The following is a 19,924-nucleotide window of genomic DNA, read 5'->3' as shown; positions in this document are numbered from 1 at the left end:
TCACATTAAGATCTGGCTGTAGAGATGAGTCATGCTCTTCACTACCATCACTCACTGTCACTGGACTCACTGGAGGTTTCACTGTCAGATTCACTGTCGGATTCACTGTCGGATTCGCTTTCTCTTGTTCTTGTTTTGACACCAGTCTCTGGTAATTTTCTCTTGTCAAAACAACCATTGGTTTGGTCATGTTGTAGAGTGGTGAGATAGCTCCTTATGCAAATAGGTAGAATTGAATGGTGTAAGATGAGGAGTTCACGTTTTCTGTGTCTGCTGACACCCTTGTTGGCTAACAGGCGAATGACCTTCTTGCGACGAGACAACCACGTTTTATCTTTTTGTGTCACCTCTATGTTACCCATGAGAATATTATGCACAAGAGTAAGAATTGATAGGAATTGTTCTGAAGAAGCATGAGTCAGCATAGCTTTTCTCTGAGCAGGATTAGCTTCTGCTAACACTGTTAAGAAACTAACATGATGTTTTATCAGTCCACTCATGTTGAAGCTGTAGGGTAGCTGTTCCACTTTCAAATGAAGACATACATCTTTAGTTATTGTTATTTATCTAGACATCTTCTTGTTCATTGTCATCTTCTTCATTGACATTTTCACACTGACTACAATCATGAGGAGGATCTCTTTGCCAACTTTCCAACAAATCTTCACCCCCAACAGACACGGAGGTACTATGTTTTGAGTCTTCATAATCTTGTAAAGACATAGCCTTTCGGAAAATATTATAGGCAGTTGCTCGTTCGTTTTCGCTACTGAAGCATTCGTAGTCTACTTCCCCATCTGTCCATATATCTTCATCCAATATGTTGGGACACAGTCTGTTATTCCACAACAAGTCTTTAATGACTTCAGTCCATGAGTCATAGTGATCTTGTATTTGTAAAGCGGCATAATCGTCTCCCCACACTGACACTGTAAACAACATTCTAGAAGCTGTTTCATTCAATGTTGTACCATTCTTTCTGTGTTTTTCAATAATGTTGAACAAACAATTCCTTTCTTTCACTGCATACATTTTGTTTGCGGAAGGCAAGCCAACTGTAGAATGACTGAAGTAAAGTGAACTGGTTGTTATATAGAAAACTATGATGATGAATTCATAGTTGTATGTTTCGGAGCTGCTATCATGTTGATATAACCACAATGTGGAGACAGTCTGAAATGTTCAATCAGAGGATCATCTTCTGGTATCCACGAATGGGCTCGCAGCCTACATTGGAAACAGTAGACTTTATCAGATTGTCCCGTGTAAATAAATCCAGCTTCAGCCATGGCTTTAGGTGACTGATTCATCTGAATGGGCCAAGTCTTGAATGAACCCAGTCTATCAGTAAACCTTTTTCCATCAGGAGAATTATGTGTCACACCAACACAATCAGACTCCACATTAAAGTGTCCACAAACATCCATAGCTCTGATCAGTTCAGAGGTTGTAAACGAAATGGTGTATGACAGGCATGTAATTTGTATATTTAGTGAAGTTATTTCTGAGGTAGGTAGACTGTGCACATTCCATCATCAGTAAATATGTTGGTCCGTAAACGTCCATACTGTTCATCAGCATAAGGTGACACATCTAAGACAAGATAACCATATTTCTTTCCTCCTACTGCATCTTGAAACGATTCAGCAAAATACTTAGCTTGACCTGGAAATACTTGCGATGCTAAAATCTTGTATTCATGTGCTGAACGTGGATTGGACAACAAGACAAAGTAATGTGTGTTCAGTGACATTGTTCTTGCATATTCGCCTTTGGGGTAGACACTTTGCATAATGTTGATCACTGTAATCCCTAAATGATGCGATAGTGTGGTATACAGATCTAAAATCAATGGACTTTTACACATTTGTTGCATGTAATCATCCAGGACAAGTAAACATTGTTTGTCTGATTCATGAGAATAAGCTTTCAGTTCCTCTTCAGTAGGCAAATGATCTTGAAATCTAATATTGGAAACACTTTTTTCAAGCTCTGAATAAATGTCTTGCCACACAACATAACAGTAAATAATCAAGTGAGGTGGTGGATCAAACATGGTATCTGCTTGTTTTATAAGACGAGCAGTCCAAACACTTTTACCACTAGAGGATCCTCCAGCTACAGAAATTGTAGTAGGTGTATGAAAGGGTAACAGACATTCTTCCATGGTGACTTGCACACTTTGCCTGTGTATTGTACTAGTGAGTTAAAACCTCACATGGCTTCTTTTTTATACAAAGAACAACCACAGGATTTAAACTAAGCTACTTTTTATTGAAAGTTTTCTTTCCATGCAACTATAACACATAATTTCATTGAAAACAGGAAGGAGTGCAATATTTAAAATAGTGACAAATATATCGTGATACAAACATATCATTCCAATTCAAGTTTTTTACATCAAACTGATGATAAAAGTGGTGAAAAGTCCAGTTAGCTTTAAATGCACACAACAGATAATACAGACAATATGATCCACAGACATTTGAATCTACTGATTGTAAAGGTATGCTACTGTATATGTAGAATTGAACATATGACTTTAAATAGTCATCAAATGTTGTACTGATAGGTTCAGCCAGACTGTCAAACAGTTCTGCTCTGTTTCCTTTCAAATACATAGCAACCCAATGACGACCATCTTTAGTTCTCACATCAGTATTAACAATAAGCCCAACACCTCTCATCAACATTGAAGATGTAAGCACAGGTAAAGTGTCTCTAGCATACACTCCTAAGACATGGTTTCTAAGCACAGGATCGCATTGAATAGCACATAACAATTCTGTAGCCTTCATCTTGTTCATTTGACATATACATTCCTGGCTTGGTCAATTTCTATGAGCGAGGTCCTTTCAGTCATGACAATGCAACTCAGTGTTTTGGTTAAGGCTGCATTGAACTGAATTTCTAGCGATACATTTCCACGTCTTACTAGACTGAGATGTTCAGTGCCAGTTTCATTCAGTTCAAACACAAAAAGGGCACTTCCAAGTAAAAATTCTTTTCTGCTGATAAAGTTGCCTTTACTTTCTCTCTTTACATTCACACCATCAAATAGATTCAGATAGGTATCTGCATCATCTGCATTGGATGCTCTCCCAGGGAGACTGACACCATTGACATTCAGAGTAACCTTTTTGATCATACTCGATTGAAAGTTGTATGGATTCTTCACCAAAGAACCTGACATACTACTGCTCTCAACAAATGCAACTGTGTATCGATGGGCGACAGGATTTGAAATATTTTCAATAGTAAATGATTCAGTAGACACAGGAATAGTGGTTGATTTGACTTCTGTCTTCACATAGGGATACAGTGCATTGTTTGGTTTCCCATTGGTCTTTTCTTCAAACAAAGTGTTATGAGCCAGAATTAAAGCTGGGTTCACTTTCAAATAACACACTTTAAGTGCTGCATCTAAAATGCTTATTTTGTATTTAGCATTAGCAACTCCACTCATAAGACAAAACTGAGGATTGGTTCTATACAAGGTTACATTCAATTTTACTCCATTAATCAAATAGCGATCCATGTTGAACACATCTTCAAACAAATTCCCAACCATTGTGATCTCTTGACTTTTAGCAATGAAGTCACCACGTTTCAACAATCCATCATTACCACCAGCAACAGCATCAGTTGATTCAATGTCGTCATTGTCATTGCCAGTATCTTTATAGAACAACTGTGATGTTAACTGAGAATTCTTGGCATCTGCTCCATAATTCAACAATGTCTTGAACATGCTTTTATAGGGATAGTGATTATTTGCACTTGATACCAATTGATTTCCTAGGGAAACAGACATTTGCGAGATCAACGATTGTAAAAATAGGTTGATGGGCCCAACTTTCTCATCCTCAACCAGTGAAGATGATGTAGCATCATCATGCACCACTTTAAGTTTCACATGTAGTCTTGTTCTCTTCAAATCAATGTACTCACTACCCTGATTAGGGATAGCAAATTCCGATGGTGACGAGTCATTGATTTGGCTTAATGGACGTACATCATTGAAATAGAACATCTCTGTGGTTGTTGTGTAACTTGGAAGCGAAAAAAGGGAGTAAGAATCTGGGAGATATTCCGAAAAGTTACTGCTGGATAAGAGCGCCATTATGCTAACTGAAAATATCGTTTCCTGCAACAGGTGTACACGTTAAAACATTAGCTGTCTTAGAAGGAGTAGTGTTCTCTGTCTGACGTATCCTCTTGGTAGTGATGATCTGTTCTCCTGCAGCTCTTTTTAAAGACTTGCGTCGTCTCTCTTTGGCATCTGCTTTCTCTACTGTGCTCTGAGTCTCTGATGTCATTTGCAATTCAACTGAAGGTCCTTCTTCTTTTCTTTTCACTGTATGAGATGGTATTACTTTAGCTGATAATTTTCCATTGTGGTATTGCTGGTGACTTGTGCTCAGTTTCTTGAAGTAATGTTTCCAATTTTCATAGTGAGGTACATAGAGAGGATAGTCTTCCATCTTAACTTGCAAATGGATATCGCTGTAAGTGAAGTGTTGCACTGGTCTCCTCGCTCAAGAATGACAAGGCCACTTCATCACTGGGTTTTATAACAATTTCTATGACAGGTGATTCTTTCAATACCACATGAATATTATATTCGTTTGCAAAGGTGAAATTAGGTCCCAACCTCAAGTCAATGCGTCTCAGCAATGGTAGCTGAGCATCTCCTACCAGTGAACTATCACACAAGTTGCACAGTATGTTTACATATGGATCTTGGATTTTGTCCACATCAGTCAGTTTCCCAAAATTCAACTCTGTTAATGAAACAACCCAAAATCCATCCAACATCAGTCTTTGATTCAGTTTCACACGGAAATGATAGGGGCTGTTGTCCTTATAATAGTTTTCTTTTGAATCTGAAGACTTGAGGAAAATATATTTCTCCATCACAAATCTTTCAACTGACTTTCCTCCACAAAAGAATCAAACGTGCTTGGCCATCCTAACCATCGCACAAGAACATAGGTTTTACCTCCTCTACGTTGACGTTTCAGGATTTTTTCCACCTGCCACTCAATGTCCTCACCTTTGTTTACTTTTTGAAGTTCTTGAGTATAAAATGTTCCTTTAATTGGTTGATCATGAAAGTCTCTAATTCTGTACAAGGGTATTTCTTGCCTTTTGTAGCGATGAGCTATTTTGAACAATTCTTGAGTCCAGCGTAAATCAAGTTCTTTACTGAATGGTTTCCTCAGATATGGAATGCGAACAATATCTCCAACCTTATATTTGAATTTCTTCACTACATACTTGGATTTACTCTTGAGGTGTTTCCTCAAAGGTTTGACATACAGGTGATGCCATACTTTCAATTCAGTGCTTTTATTCACTTGTGCTGGTGATAAATAAGGCAGTGATGAATGTAAAGTGTGATTGTAATTCTGTACCAGTTGAGGCAATATAGAAAGGTATTCTTTGGTGTTGTTATGCGTCATATAACGCGTGATCAAAGATTTCAGTGTTCTGTTGAAACGTTCCACATAATTGCTTTTAATGTTTTCATTACGTGTGATGATGTGGGTGATGTTTTCCTTTTTCAAAAATGATTCAAATTCTCCTCGAAACTCAGATCCTGCATCAGTACGAACTTTCTTTGGTCGTCTTGATTTGAGTATCTTTTTGAAAGATTTCACCACTGTAAGTGGTCTCTTATTCTCCAAAGGCGAGACAAAAGCATAGCGTGAAAGAATGTCCACAACTACCAACAGATATCTGACACCATCATTCCATTTCATGTACCTTGTCATATCTGCTAAATCTGCATCAAACATTTCATTCATTGCATTAACTCTTACTTTCATCCTTTTAAATTTATGTCTAACTGGTTTGTGTAAACTGTAAGCATCTTGCTCATTCACAAACCGTTTCACCTTCCTCAACCTGATATTGTGTTGCTTGTTTTTCTTCAATTCATCACGCAGTTTAGATGGACCATAGAAAGCACCTGGGTTTTGTGGGTTGAAATAATACTTTTCTAATGCACTGTTCTTCTTTCGAGAACTCATGATGAATTGAAACAAGGCAATGTGTTGAACAAGAATTTATACAACTAAAAAAGAAGTGAACAGAATTTATTTCACCACAGAACATTCTATACATCATCAGTTGAACATAGCAATCATCATACACGACAACATAAGAACCAATGATCGTCATCTCAGTCATATGTCTTCTGTTGGAATGCAACAACTTATACTGTGAGGATATGTCCACGAAAGTCCTGAGATATCATGTCATCCACCATCCCCTCTGGATCATGATAACACATACAGTTCATCAGATCCATACAACATACATGACACTGAACCTGTCCACTATTGCAACTGATATATCGCAACATATTATTATGACGGCATACACTACAATTCTTTTGAAGAGGAGTTAGTTTGTGTTCTTCATAAGGATCATCCACTACTGCATTTGACTCTTGTTGCTCAATATCTTCCATAAGCCGATTGTAATCCTGCCACCAGTCGTTTGGGGTAGTAGATTGACAGTCGGCTACAAGAGTGTCTTCATCCACAAACAAGTTGACTTCACTGGAAACATGTAGGTTAGCTTCAGTTGGAGGAGGTGAAATAGGTTCTGTAACAAGCGATGGTTGACTTGAGTTCTTGTCCATTACCCTACCAACAAAAAGAAAAGAAAAAGATATGAATATATAACAAAAATTGTTGATGTTACAAATTAAATAGATAGAACACAGTCGCATGTAACACAAATATATACTTACTTTGCTTTCTTAACCTGCCGTTTCTTTGGTTTCTTCACACTGGGCTGAAACAGACCATCCTCCATTTTTCTGCTTCTCTTCTTTTTCTTAGCAACAACTGTTTTCTGTGTTGTTGCTGTCTCTGAAGTTTGCTCCTGAGCAGAGGAGAAAGATCCTATGAGATGAGTGTAATCCGTCAACCATTTCAAGAAAGCAGGTGACATTGGTTGAAGTTTCCCTTCTAAGGCGTTGGTCTTCTCCAACATGTCCATATAAATGGTTTTGTACAACTCACTCGATCTCATCATAACTTCATGTAGATAAACTTGACTATCAAGAATATCCTTTACTTTCAGAAATGTATCATCAAATGTCTCCTCTGAGGAAAAAGCAACACGTTTCACATCCACACTTTTCTGCGTCATGACGAATATATGTAGGAGATAGACGATCTTCAGCACCTTCTTGCCCCACGTTGGTGATAAAACTGATTTGAAATAGCTAAAACGTTTGAGTGTAAGATAGGATTTGTAGAGAATGGTTTGTCTGATTGGTTTATGTGTAATACACATTCAGTTTGATTGGTTAAGAGATATGGAATGATGAGAATTTTGCTTCAAGTTTGAATTGAAATAAATAGATGCAAATATGTGATGTCATTATAAACAATTCTGTGATAATATTTGTTAAGATAAGAATTTGGTTTTGTATAGAAGGAATGTGTACTGACAAATGATGTATCTATGGAATGTGAGTTAGCGCACCTGTATATACCTGGGTGGTAGCTGTAGGAATGTCGTTTCACCTCTATGGTTACTCCTACGCTCCTTAAGGAATGTCTTTGTCCTGCTCTATGCTCCTTAAGGAATGTCTTTTGATCCTTAAGGAATTTCTTTTGAGCCTGTAGGAATTTCTTTTGTTGTAACCACTGAACCTATGGATTGTCATTCATAATGGAATGAACCTACATTCTTTAAGGCTGAGCCTGTAGGAATTTCTTTTGTTGTAACCACTGAACCTAGCCTGTAGGAATTTCTTTTGTTGTAACCACTGAACCTATGGAATGTCATTCATAATGGAATGAACCTACATTCTTTAAGGCTGAGCCTGTAGGAATTTCTTTTGTTGTAACCACTGAACCTAGCCTGTAGGAATTTCTTTTGTTGTAACCACTGAACCTATGGAATGTCATTCATAATGGAATGAACCTACATTCTTTAAGGCTGAGCCTGTAGGAATGCTATTGTTTGGCTCAGGAATGCCATTGTTTGGCTCAGGAATGCCATTGTTTGGTTCAGGAATGCTATTGTGTGTGTATGGCTGATTAATTTCTTACTACTGGGAGGTGCCTATCAACGGTTCCAGCTTCAGTTTCGAGATGCCAGACACAGCACAGACACAGATGCCCGACACAGACAAATACCTCTACACTGTGAACACTCCCGGCCTACAGCAATCATTTGCATTCAACGTCCAGAGAAAGACTTCTGGAACTCAAATGTATACTATATACGTGACCCTGTTGACATTATTCCAAAATGATAGTAATATTCCAAGAACGGGATTCTCAGTCGTCTCCGTAATGTTCATCCCCTGCACCCTGAATCAGTATCTAGGTTCTTGATACCCTTGCTGGTGGGTTACCAAGGTTGTAAAAGTTTAAGTCGGCACAACGTCGTCTTAACCTCGAGCGTCAACTAACTCCTACACAAAGCAGATGTAGCCAACCGTGCTCCTGGGCTCCAGGACTGTCTTTGGACTGTAAGCTTACAGTATATCTGAACTGTTAAGGTTACGGGGATTGGTCACATGACTTGTTTGTTTCTAACGCAGTCTGCAGACGCTAGGCCCTTTGTTGTTCGCTGACCAGTTCCTGCAGCTGAGTTACCGCGTTGCCAGCACCTTTGTGTACGGGTTGGGCGAACACAGGGACGCCTTCATGCACAGCTTCAATTGGTCACGCTTCGTCATGTGGAACCGAGGGACACCGCCGGAGGTGAGGAAGTTAACATTTACCAAAATATATGTATCAAATCAATACCTTACAAACCCCATTCTGAGGATCGTTTAGAGTGACATTGTGATTTTCGTTAATGATATGTATATGGCATATGAACATCGGAAGCAAGTTGAGACCAGGTGATTTGGTAATTGTGGTAAATTAAACATGGACGCAGAAAGAAACGAAAGGTATATCTTTGTCATTCTGTAATTTGCTGGACGCGAACAATTACTGGTTGTTTTAGCTCATTTTCATGTATGGATTAAATGTGACAGTGCCAGTGTGCCATCCACATAATATTATAATGTATGAGATGTGATTGTGTCGAGGAGGGATTAAGCCATGTGTGTTCTGTGACTGTGTCGATGTGTCATCTCCCGTAATGTAAGGATTACATGGAACCGTGTTACTGTGTCCGTGCCACCAGGAAAACAGGAACCTGTACGGCTCCCATCCCTTCTACCTGATGATGGAGGAAGACGGCAGCAGTCACCGCGTTCTTCTCCTTAACAGCAACGCTTTAGGTCAGTGAATAGAGTCTCTACACACATTGGCCATTGCTGATTGACCTTTTAGAAGATGCTAACACCCGGTAACAATGGACTTGTGACCGTTTTACGACCGAAAATTGGCCTCTGCCCAGCATCACTCGCTAAATTCGCAATACGGTCGCAAATTAGTCTCATCTCGGTCTGTATGGTTTCAGACATGATCCTTTTGGTCGGAATTACTCTCCAGTAGCAATTTGGTTTGCGAATGTTTTGAGGGTTGTGAGACCCATGACAGTCGCAGGAGGTCTCAAATGTGGTCGCAATGAGATCGCAAAGGCCACAGTGCACTCTCAGTTCTGTCTCACTGATCGACTGACCATTCGGTTGCATCAAAGATCGTGAAGTTTTAGCAGTTTTTCAGCCGTTAAGGATTACTTATACCAATTCTCATTGAGTTGCGACGCGACCGCATACACTCGCAGTGATCGCCGATAGTTCCAATGATCGCCACTGGGCTTGTACAGCTCTCTCAATGTGTGGTAGCGTGTCGATCTCTAATGGTTGCAAGGGGATTGCATCAAGGCCTAGCACACTCGCATACAGACTAGTAAACTAGATGCGATTTTATTGAGACTCGAATGGGGTCTCTGGGACCAATGAGAGCGGTCTCATAATCAGGTCACAATACAGGCAAGTATGCTAAAGGATTTTCTTTGTTTTGATGCGATGTTTCGGTAAGGGTCCATATACCGTGAACAAGCAGGAATCTTGTCTTCTTGACATGGTCTGATATCTGCCGTTCCCGCAGAGGTAATGCTTCAACCAGCCCCCCCCCCCCCCCCCCCCCCCCGTCACGTGGCGCACCACTGGGGGGATACTCGACTTTTAGGTGTTCCTTGCAATGGGACCTGATGACGTCATCCAGCAATTCACACAGTTGATTGGACGTAGCTTCATGCCGCCATATTGGACTCTTGGATTTCACGTGTGTCGCTATGGCTACAACACTGCCAACAGGACACGCCAGGTGCTTGAGAGGATCAGGGACGCTGGAGTTCCTGTAGTAAGTCCACTTACAGAATTGCTGGATCTCTTTCTACATGAATCAATAAAATAGTTTTATGTGTTACGCATGAACTGTATTTATTCATGATAAGCTCTGTTTAATATTTGGTAACTTATAACTCGTCAGCCATATTTTTGTATTCATATATTTTGGAATTAAATTTCGTTTTGTTAAATTTTGTTCCTCGAAACGTTTGATGATAGAGAATCTTGTCGTGATCACCCTGACCTTTCCTTTGATCAAAGACTTAAGATTTGAATATCCCACAATACTACAGGTTTAACATATTACGTATTCCCATGTTCCGGTGTCAACCTGGGATACGTCGTTCTCTTTGTACATTGGCTGGGAAGGCCAAGTTTGATCATTCGCCATTGAACTGTCTGGGCTACACTCGATTGTTTTTCTTGTGTGTGTGTGTGTGTGTGTGTGTGTGTGTGTGTGTGTGTGTGTGTGTGTGTGTGTGTGTGTGTGTGTGTGTGTGTGTGTGTGTGTGTGTGTGTGTGTGTGTGTGTGTGTTCAGTGTTCACTTAAGATTTACAAGCTTTCTGTAACCACATGACCTATTCATGACATGACTGCAGGATGTCCAGTGGAACGACATCGACTACATGGATGGTCTGAAGGATTTCACGACTTTGCCGACATTTGGCGACCAGACAGGATTAGTGGATTATGTCCACTCCCTCGGCATGCACATGCACTACGTGATCATCACGGTAAGACAACGTAATGGACATTCGCAGGGGCGATGGAGTAGCCACGTGGTTGAAGAGTTCGCTCGACATACCAAAGACCCTTACACACTTCCCGAAGTTCCTGTTTATGGCAACACTGAGCAATCTTCAAACTGTACACGAAAGAATATGAGAATCTAGAAAGGTTTCCAAATGAAGAGACCATATAACAAACATGTTTCCACGTGCAATACCAACAAGTGACCTTGACATTGTTTTCACAGGACCCCGGGATAAGCATCACCCAACCCGCAGGCTCCTATGCCCCATATGACCTTGGGATGAAGATGGAGATCTTTATTCGAAATGCAGACAACGATGGCCCCTTGGTGTCAAGAGTAAGAAAATCTTTGTACTATGGACATTCCTGCCTGGGCAGATGAAACCCTGGGGTTGCTGCTGTTATATACTGTTCATTCGCAGGTCAAGTGTCTGTATCGACAACAGCTTTATTAATTAGTTTAACTAACAGATAAGTCTATGAATGATCAGCTTACTTATTGTACATTAGCGACGTTTCGGTATTAAGTTTGTATGCATGTATGTTTTAAAACGGTGGAAGTATCTATAACAGTAGATGATTTACATATATACATGTAGTGGGTACGTTTCTCAACGTCAATGCATATCGATTAACATGCAAATAGAAAATCTTCTTTATTGGGAACAAGCTGCATCACGTCCACGGTTCTACTGTCTCCTTTCTGACTCCAACAGGTGTGGCCCGGCGTCACAGTGTTCCCCGACTTCACTCACCCCGACTCACAGCGCTACTGGACGATGATGGTCAGATCGTTCCATGACAAGGTCCAGTTTGATGGCATGTGGCTGGTAGGCATTGGATAAACACAGGTAGTAATGAAGATACCACGAGTCTTGTACTTAAACAGGAGGGTCGTGTGTGTTATGAGCTGACACACGCCTTGTGCGATCCATGTGATGATATACAGTTGTGACATCTTAAGGCAAACGCCGATGGACGAAATGAAAGAAATGAGTTATATCACTGTTCCTTGTAGGACATGAACGACATTGCAAAGCTTCGTGGACGGCTCTGTGGCCGGTTGCCCTGGGGCCAACACCACCTACGACAACCCACCGTATGTGCCAGGCACTAGATATCATTGTGTAATAATGTTTTGAGGAAAATGTATCCAATAGAATGTAGCCAGCTATTCCTTTTGCATCTTTACAATAAGTTATACTTATAAGACACTACTTTAAGCTGTTGTATGTATTTGTATTTAGTCCCCATGACTGTGAGGGTATGCACACGTGTTTCTAGTAAGTTAATGACAAGGGAAAGCCTGCGAGCTTTAAGGATTAACTGCCAAGCCAGAATGGAAATGTCCACTTATAAACGGCAGGGGTGCTACTGAATAAGTATAAAGCTTTCACGTCATACAAGCGTTGGAGTACAATGCCTGCAATCCATAGTGTAACAGCGTTGTAATATTTATTGTGGAATATACATACTCGACCCCTCCCCTCTAATATCGTTAGCTGTGTACGGCGGCCACCTCTCACGTCATCACGACAGTACTGGTCCCGGAACTACAACATCCACAACATGTACAGCTTGACGGAGACCAATGCTACCTTTCAGTAAGTGGTAGAGATTCGATGTATCTCAGTGACACGGCAAACGGATGATCTTGGAGCAGAAAGACGGACACATCTGAAGCTCCTACCACACTAGAATAGTTTGACGTCTGACAGATCCTTCAAGCGTAATCTCGCGAGGTGATCCCAAACGCACATGGGATAATTTAAACGAAATCGTGTAGTTTCTTGTGTGTTTAAGCTTCGTCGAATAAAAAGAAAGCAAATGACAAAATAAATCCAATATTTCTTCTGTGGGTGCAGTGACTGGAAGACTGAGCTTTCCGCATAAGCATAAAAAAACACGTCATACATGTATTCTCGTTATTTGTAGGGCTTTGAAGGAAGTCAGGAAAGGTCATAGACCTTTCATCATATCAAGGTCAAGTTTTCCAGGTCAAGGTCACTATGGAGGGCACTGGAGCGGCGACATTGCAGCATCCTATGAAGACATGACGCGGTCAATATCCGGTCACTTTCCGTCATGACAAACATGCTGCTCATATATTACATCTTCGTCTTCGACCCTGTAGTGTTATCTGTATTGCATTAATAAATCACCCCATCAGTTAAAGCACAATTTAATGACTGTATGTTGTCGATTTTGTTTCTTAATTTATTCTTTCTTAATAATTGATTTAAACTAAAAAATGTGATGAGTGCATGCAACATGTTTATTAGCAAAACGCCATGGGCAGAGAACGATGGAAACTAATACATACGATATATACAGAAATTCTCAGTTTCTCACTGTTCGGGATACCACTTGTCGGGGCGGACATCTGTGGCTTCAGGGACAACACCACAGAAGCTCTGTGCCAGCGCTGGTACCAGCTGGGTGCATTTTACTCTTTCTCCAGGGTACACAACAGTAAAATCTCCAGGGTAGGTTCTTTGTAGCTTCTGTAGAACCGACCCTCTTTGTCTGTGGCAACATTGTCTCCCTTTCCTGACAAGGCTTTCCACCGGGCCCATTAAACGGCGGTTAACACAACTCTTTTGATTAATAATATAATTTTTATAGTTTTCTTGATTGATCCTTTCGAATGAAGAATGTCTGAAACAGTTCAACAACTTCGGAACTTTGGGCAGTAGAATCTGGTGGGATAATCGCTGATATGATAGCATTGTGATGTAATCATAGATATGGGTATTAAGACTAATGCTTGTCATCCCCACCCGATCTAGGACCAAGATCCTGGTGCGTTCGGCCCCGCCCTCGCCGCGGCCACCCGGAAGGCGCTCCTCACCCGGTACTCTCTCGTGCCATACCTGTACACCCTGTTCCACAAGAGCAGCGGTATGGGAGAGACTGTCGCCAGGCCTCTGTTCTTTGAGTTAGTGTCACAGCATCACTTAGTCACTTCAGTCATACCAAAACTTAGACAGCCTTTCTAAAAGCAGCTTGTATCAACAATGTGAGCGTGTACGTAATTCCTCAGCTGCTTAATATTAGAAAATGTTCAGAATGCCCTATTAAACGTCAGCATTCTACTATTACTACACTTGGTCAGTAAGTGCCACAGCATCAGTTAATGACGATTCAGTTTGCAATAATTTTTTAAGCATCAGATTTGACTCTGTACCTACAACGACACACACGTGTTTTCGTTCCACTAGGTTCCCGAAGTACAGAGCGACATATCCCGTGGACACTCAGTTCCTGTGGGGGCCAGCTCTCATGATACTGCCAGTATTGTCTGAGGTCTGCATCTTGTCCTATTTAGTCAGTTAGTGCTCATATATAGCAGTAGTCTCACTCTGGTCCATAACACTAGTCAGACTGATTTTCATAGTGGTTAAGTGGCTTGAGGATAATTCTAATTACTAGATCGTTGGTGAAGAAGGTTCGGTTTAAAATAATATTTTGGACTGTTAATTGAATTAGCTCAACACTGAAAACGAATAATCTACATCTCCTAAAGTCACACTCCACACAGAACCTTGCTCCTTTGCCAATTGTTTACATAAATAGATCTGTCTCTTGTCGCTGTTACCTGCGATATAAACAGAACGAGAGGGTGCTCTTTCATTATAAACATATGTCAACTATTCAAGCAAATTGTTGTCTTGACGCTGTGTAGGGAGCAACGTCTGTGACAGCCTACCTACCCGACACACCTTGGTACGACTTCTACAACGGCAGACAGATACTCGTGCAAGGAGGAAGAGTTGAGTTTGACGCCCCAAATGACGTGATCAACGTCCTGGTGCGGTCTGGCTACATCCTCCCACTGCAAGAACCGGCGACAACGACGGCACAGAGGTAAGGCAACGGTGCTGCCGCTCTCACGGCGATAATCAGTTCCAGTAGTGAAAGTTACTGTAGACCTGTGGCCTACCAACAATAGAACCAAGACTAAACTAAAAGGCGCACTCACGTCTCAGTGGGGCATATTTCGGTTTAAGCGGGCATATTAAGACACTATTAGGGCACAATAACACTCTTATGGACATATTAAGACCATATTAGGGCACAATAAAACACTCTAAGCTGGCACATTAAGACAATACTAGGGCACAATAACACTCTTAGCGGGCATATTAAGACACTATTAGAGCTCAATAACGCCCAACCAGGTCACGATAACGCTCAACCAGGACACCGATATACTCAATGGCAGGGGGCAGTAATCCACCATTAGGGCACAATAACATTCTAGTGCACGATACCTTTCCATCACAACATGCATGCCTCTTTCCTAAGTATTACTGGTCGCGGTGTGAAGAAGGGGGCATGTCAAAACATTGGTTACAGAATAGTCTCGTTTCCTGTTTTCTGGGTTTCCTCCTATTGCGCAACTCAGTGCGATAATCAGTCCCGAATATTGTCATTTAACTGGATGCATTAATATTTATCAGTATGATGTGATAAGTTTAAGCACTTGTATATTGCAACATTAACACTACGATCCTTCTAATCAAACATGTCGAACGGTGTGCTTTTCGGTACAGCGAGCTCTGACAAACGGAAACCTGGAAATCATGGAAATCTCAAAACGAGGCTCTCTGTGAGAAATGTTTCTCGATCTGGTACGGAACTCATATTACATCAATCTCATTGTGCGTTGCAGATCTACGCTTAATAAGCGCAGGAACACATAACAGGTTTACCCAGGGAGCAGATGCATTGTGAATCATTTTACGACCTCATCAAACAGGGGTAGTATGTGATTCCATAGTTAAGGTATGCTGCCTGAACCTCGTCTTAAAGTATAGAAAGACGGTGTTAATAAAGTTTGAATTAAAATTCATTTGTAAATGCCATATTCCTATAAAACAAGGAATTGATATTCACTTTAACCCAAATTTTGTTTGTGGTATCCATTTTCACTTTCACACGAGAAAATTAGGGATCGGATGAAAAGTAGGTCATTGTCTGCATGTGACTTATGTTTCGGTATGTTCATGGTTTAATGTGTGATAGGTTATCAAGGTCCGGACGTGTGCGTTCAGTAGACTCACATTTTCACCACATTTCTTGTCTTAACAGTCGACGCAACCCGTTCTGGCTGTTGGTGTCCCTGAACGCCATTGGGGGAGCTGAGGGAGATATGTTCTGGGATGATGGGGACACTCCTGGTGAGTGGTACCACGAGGCGAACCATAGGTAACACAGGCTACAGTGAAACATTTCGCCAGGCTCCAGTGTACGATCAATAGTGCCTTCTTCCACTGTGACCGTCAGAACCCATCAGTTATTGTAACATGTGTTTGTTGCAGATGCCCACGAGCAGAGGCTGTTCAATATGCTGTGGTTTTATGCAGCAAATGTGAGTGTGTGCTTTGAAGAGCAAATGGAGTGAGTGAGTGGTTCAGGTTCAAAGTGAACGTGTAGGAGAAACCTGAAGTGATGCATATCTCACATGTTGCAATCACTACGTTTATGAAATTAAGAACACAGGTGTGATGCTGTCAGCAGGTGCATGATACAATCTTAAGATACCGATAAGTTGTTTCAAAAGCATTTAGAAGTTGGAGGAATCAAACTAAAAGTGCTTTATGGTTCAACTTCTTTATTATACAAGGTCACAACGTTTCGAGACAGATTCTAGTCTCTTCTTCAGGTGAGGAAGAGACAGAGTCTAGTCTCTTCTTCAGGTGAGGAAGAAGTCCTCACCTGAAGAAGAGACTAGAATCTGTCTCGAAACGTTGTGACCTTGTATAATAAAGAAGTTGAACCATAAAGCACTTTTAGTTTAGTTTAAGATACCGAGCCACAAGCATGGACTCTACGGTTCTTGACTCCGATCATCAAAGAGACACAACTCTTCAATCCGGAATTTCCTTGGACTCCTGTCTTGTCGCTTCATCTCTGGGCCTAATGGATGTCACCATATTAGAATCTAAGAAGTTCGTGTTCATGAACACAAAGACGCAGGTTTAGAATAACAATTACATTTACAAACATTAATCCCGTCACTGTCAACGGCGAGAGTGTCAGTTTCTACTACTACACAGGCAATAAAGTGACCGTCTGTATTGCAAAACATATCGAATATTCTTGAACATTAGGCAACGTTCCGTTCTATGTCATTACTTAAAGCCGGGTCCTCGTTCTCCTTACTAAAATGGTTTGTTGTGGTCCTGTAGGTTCTGATGGTACCAGACCTGTTTGTCAATCTGCTCAAAGTCATTGAATCATTCAGAGTGACCTCCCCTGCCGTCGACATCGCTGAATTGGACCACGTTTAAAGGGGCACTGATGCTGAACGAATAATGTTTCTCACCAACGGTCTAATTAATGAAACAAAGCTGTCCGTGACGGACAAAGGGACTGGACTCATGTCCACATTAGCAGAATTTCTTCCGCATGCCCAGCACATGCCGTTATTTAAAAATATCCATGGTATTCGTGGTCTAATTGAAACAAAATATCCCAGCACTGTAGGTTTTTTTCTGATGCCTGGATGGTATAGTGACTGATCCAATTTGATCCTATTTCTGTGTTTTTTACCTCGATATTTAATCATGTCATGTGAAAATATGATGTCTACATACACGTGGCAAGCCATTTGTTTCATATAAGTCCGAAAGATTGCAAAGCTTTATATTTAGATAGTTTTGAGGGTTGGTCCAGCCGTCATAGCAAACATCATACGTAAATTTGGGTAGCTATGGTAGCGACCCTGGTTTGCTATCTATGATAATAATAAAAAACACACAGTTGATTTATCTGAATACGTAAACTAATAACAACGACTTTGTCATTGGTAGAGAAATCTGAAAATTTTCTTACGTGTAAAAAATCCCTGATTATACCCATTTACCCAAGTACACAGCAAACACGTATGTGCATTTCTTACGTAGCAACGAAGTTCCGTTCGTATCCTCAAAACAGTTTCAGCCCGAAAGTGTTTTCAGGCTGCATGCGACACAGAGATTACATCTTTCTTGATGTAACTCGTGTTTGATGGTATAAATCTACACGTGTTAATTGTCATCATTCACTTGATAGTCAGTTAATGAATTTATAACGGGTATAAATAGTGGTAACACCACTAAAATTACTCGACATAGCTTCCCATTTGGCATTCCCCTGTCTGGAATAAATACTCAACATTATAAATTAAGGTCTGTAGTGGCAAATGTATTGTATGTTATGTAATATGTGCATGTAAGTGATGCAAGAGGGTTTATCAGCTGAGTTATAAAAACAAACATCGATCAAATGATTAACCGATAACACACTGATTTATTAATTACTTCCACAGCGGATTTGTCAAAAAGGCAGCGTTTATGAGTGTAGATTTACGTAATCTATACTGAATACACCCTGTCGTAATGTACGAGTGTAAAAACAATATTCTGCCTTGATTGATTTATTGTTGCTCATTATTGGCTAACTAATGGCGGACATCATACAGTTAGTTGCCAGGTGTGCTGTCATGGGTGACCAGTGAGATTATGTATACACCGGCGTGAAAATTTCTCAAACGATGTGTCACTTTTTCGCATATTAGACTGTTGAAAGACACGAGATATAGAGCAGGATTATTTACCAGCTGCAGTTGAATGGAATATCGTTCTTTTATGTGTATGTTGATGGATACATTCCTGAACGGGGTAATAGCCTGACATTGTTGCTATAACTTTCGTCATTCTATATTTACATTTTGTATTAATTTATTTCTAGTAGCATTCAGCAGAATCTGTATTACAGAAAACATGCTCTATAATTAAATATGGTGTGTGTGAAATATGATTCTCGTTGGCAATGTATACCATGTTTAGACATTAAAATCATGTCAGAAATTCAGTTTTAATTAACTTTCAAAATGCATACAAATGTGACAAGGAACTAAATATAAAGACCTTCACTGACTTCGTTTATTTTTCAGTCCTAACGTGTAAGTAAAATGACTTCATCTTTGTTGATCAGTCTACACATATTGCGCATATGGGAGGCACAGCAGAGATCACGAACCAGTAATGAATTCTGGGATATCATTCGGGTGCTCACGGGAGAAAAACAATAACAAAAGAAACCACCAGTCCACGGAAATTACCTCGCATTAGTGCCCCTGTAAGTGCAAATACTTGCAATACCTGAAGTAACCGCCTTGTGTGTGGCACAAGAAGACATGCTAGGTTTTGAAATGTTTGTTGTTGTTCATCGCCCTCAGCAAAAGACTGGATAAACTAATGTTTCGTGTTAACAGTCCAGTTAGTCCAAAGTCCATGCTGTTGGGACATTTGGATACACGTGGGTCCATCTGTAGGTATAGCCTGTGAAACAACCGTCAGACAGTAGACTGAGGTAAACATTTTCTGGGTTGTTGAATCGATGAAGAATGTATGTCAGTTATATCTCAGGTCGTTAGCAGTGCTCATCTCAAGGAACCCGCATGAGCCGCAGAAGTTGAACAATGTTTCGACTTTAGATATCTTTAAGATAATAACAGTAAAGCCACGCAGAGAGAAACTCGAACACATACCACTAGACCCTTCGGGTAATCCACCTGTCCACAGCTCAACATGGAGGAAAGTCAGTAGTACTTGTACTGGGGATAGTACATATAGTCTTGGTGCTACCAGCCATGTCACTCTGGTTACGTTCACATAATTTATACCGACTTCTCATTCATAAAACACACTCCGTGTTCTGTATTTACTTTGCATCTTGAAATTAAAGATCAAATTAACATAGGGCTTCAACGATTACGTTTAAACAAAATTATTATCTGCATATCCTGCATACTATTTTGTATTATTGCAATACAGTTATTTACACTGACATGGAAAAACGAGTTTCCAGACTAGCAGAGAAAAAACGTTATCTAA

At 40.5% G+C, this 19,924-nt stretch overlaps 1 protein-coding gene and 1 pseudogene across 1 annotated transcript in view; both read left to right on the top strand.

The window, feature by feature from the left end:
• LOC137283203 (lysosomal alpha-glucosidase-like) overlaps positions 1–17,335 on the top strand; it is a 30,102-nt pseudogene extending 12,767 nt beyond the window's left edge.
• The window catches only part of LOC137283526 (adenosine receptor A3-like), a 147,450-nt gene that overhangs the window by 85,746 nt on the left and 41,780 nt on the right, over positions 1–19,924 (top strand). The gene's annotated exons all lie outside the window — the stretch shown is intronic.

The sequence above is a fragment of the Haliotis asinina genome, chromosome 5, assembly GCF_037392515.1.
Source record: "Haliotis asinina isolate JCU_RB_2024 chromosome 5, JCU_Hal_asi_v2, whole genome shotgun sequence".
In the NCBI taxonomy this organism is placed as follows: Eukaryota; Metazoa; Mollusca; class Gastropoda; order Lepetellida; family Haliotidae; genus Haliotis; species Haliotis asinina.
This window is presented reverse-complemented; position numbering and strand designations above follow the sequence as displayed.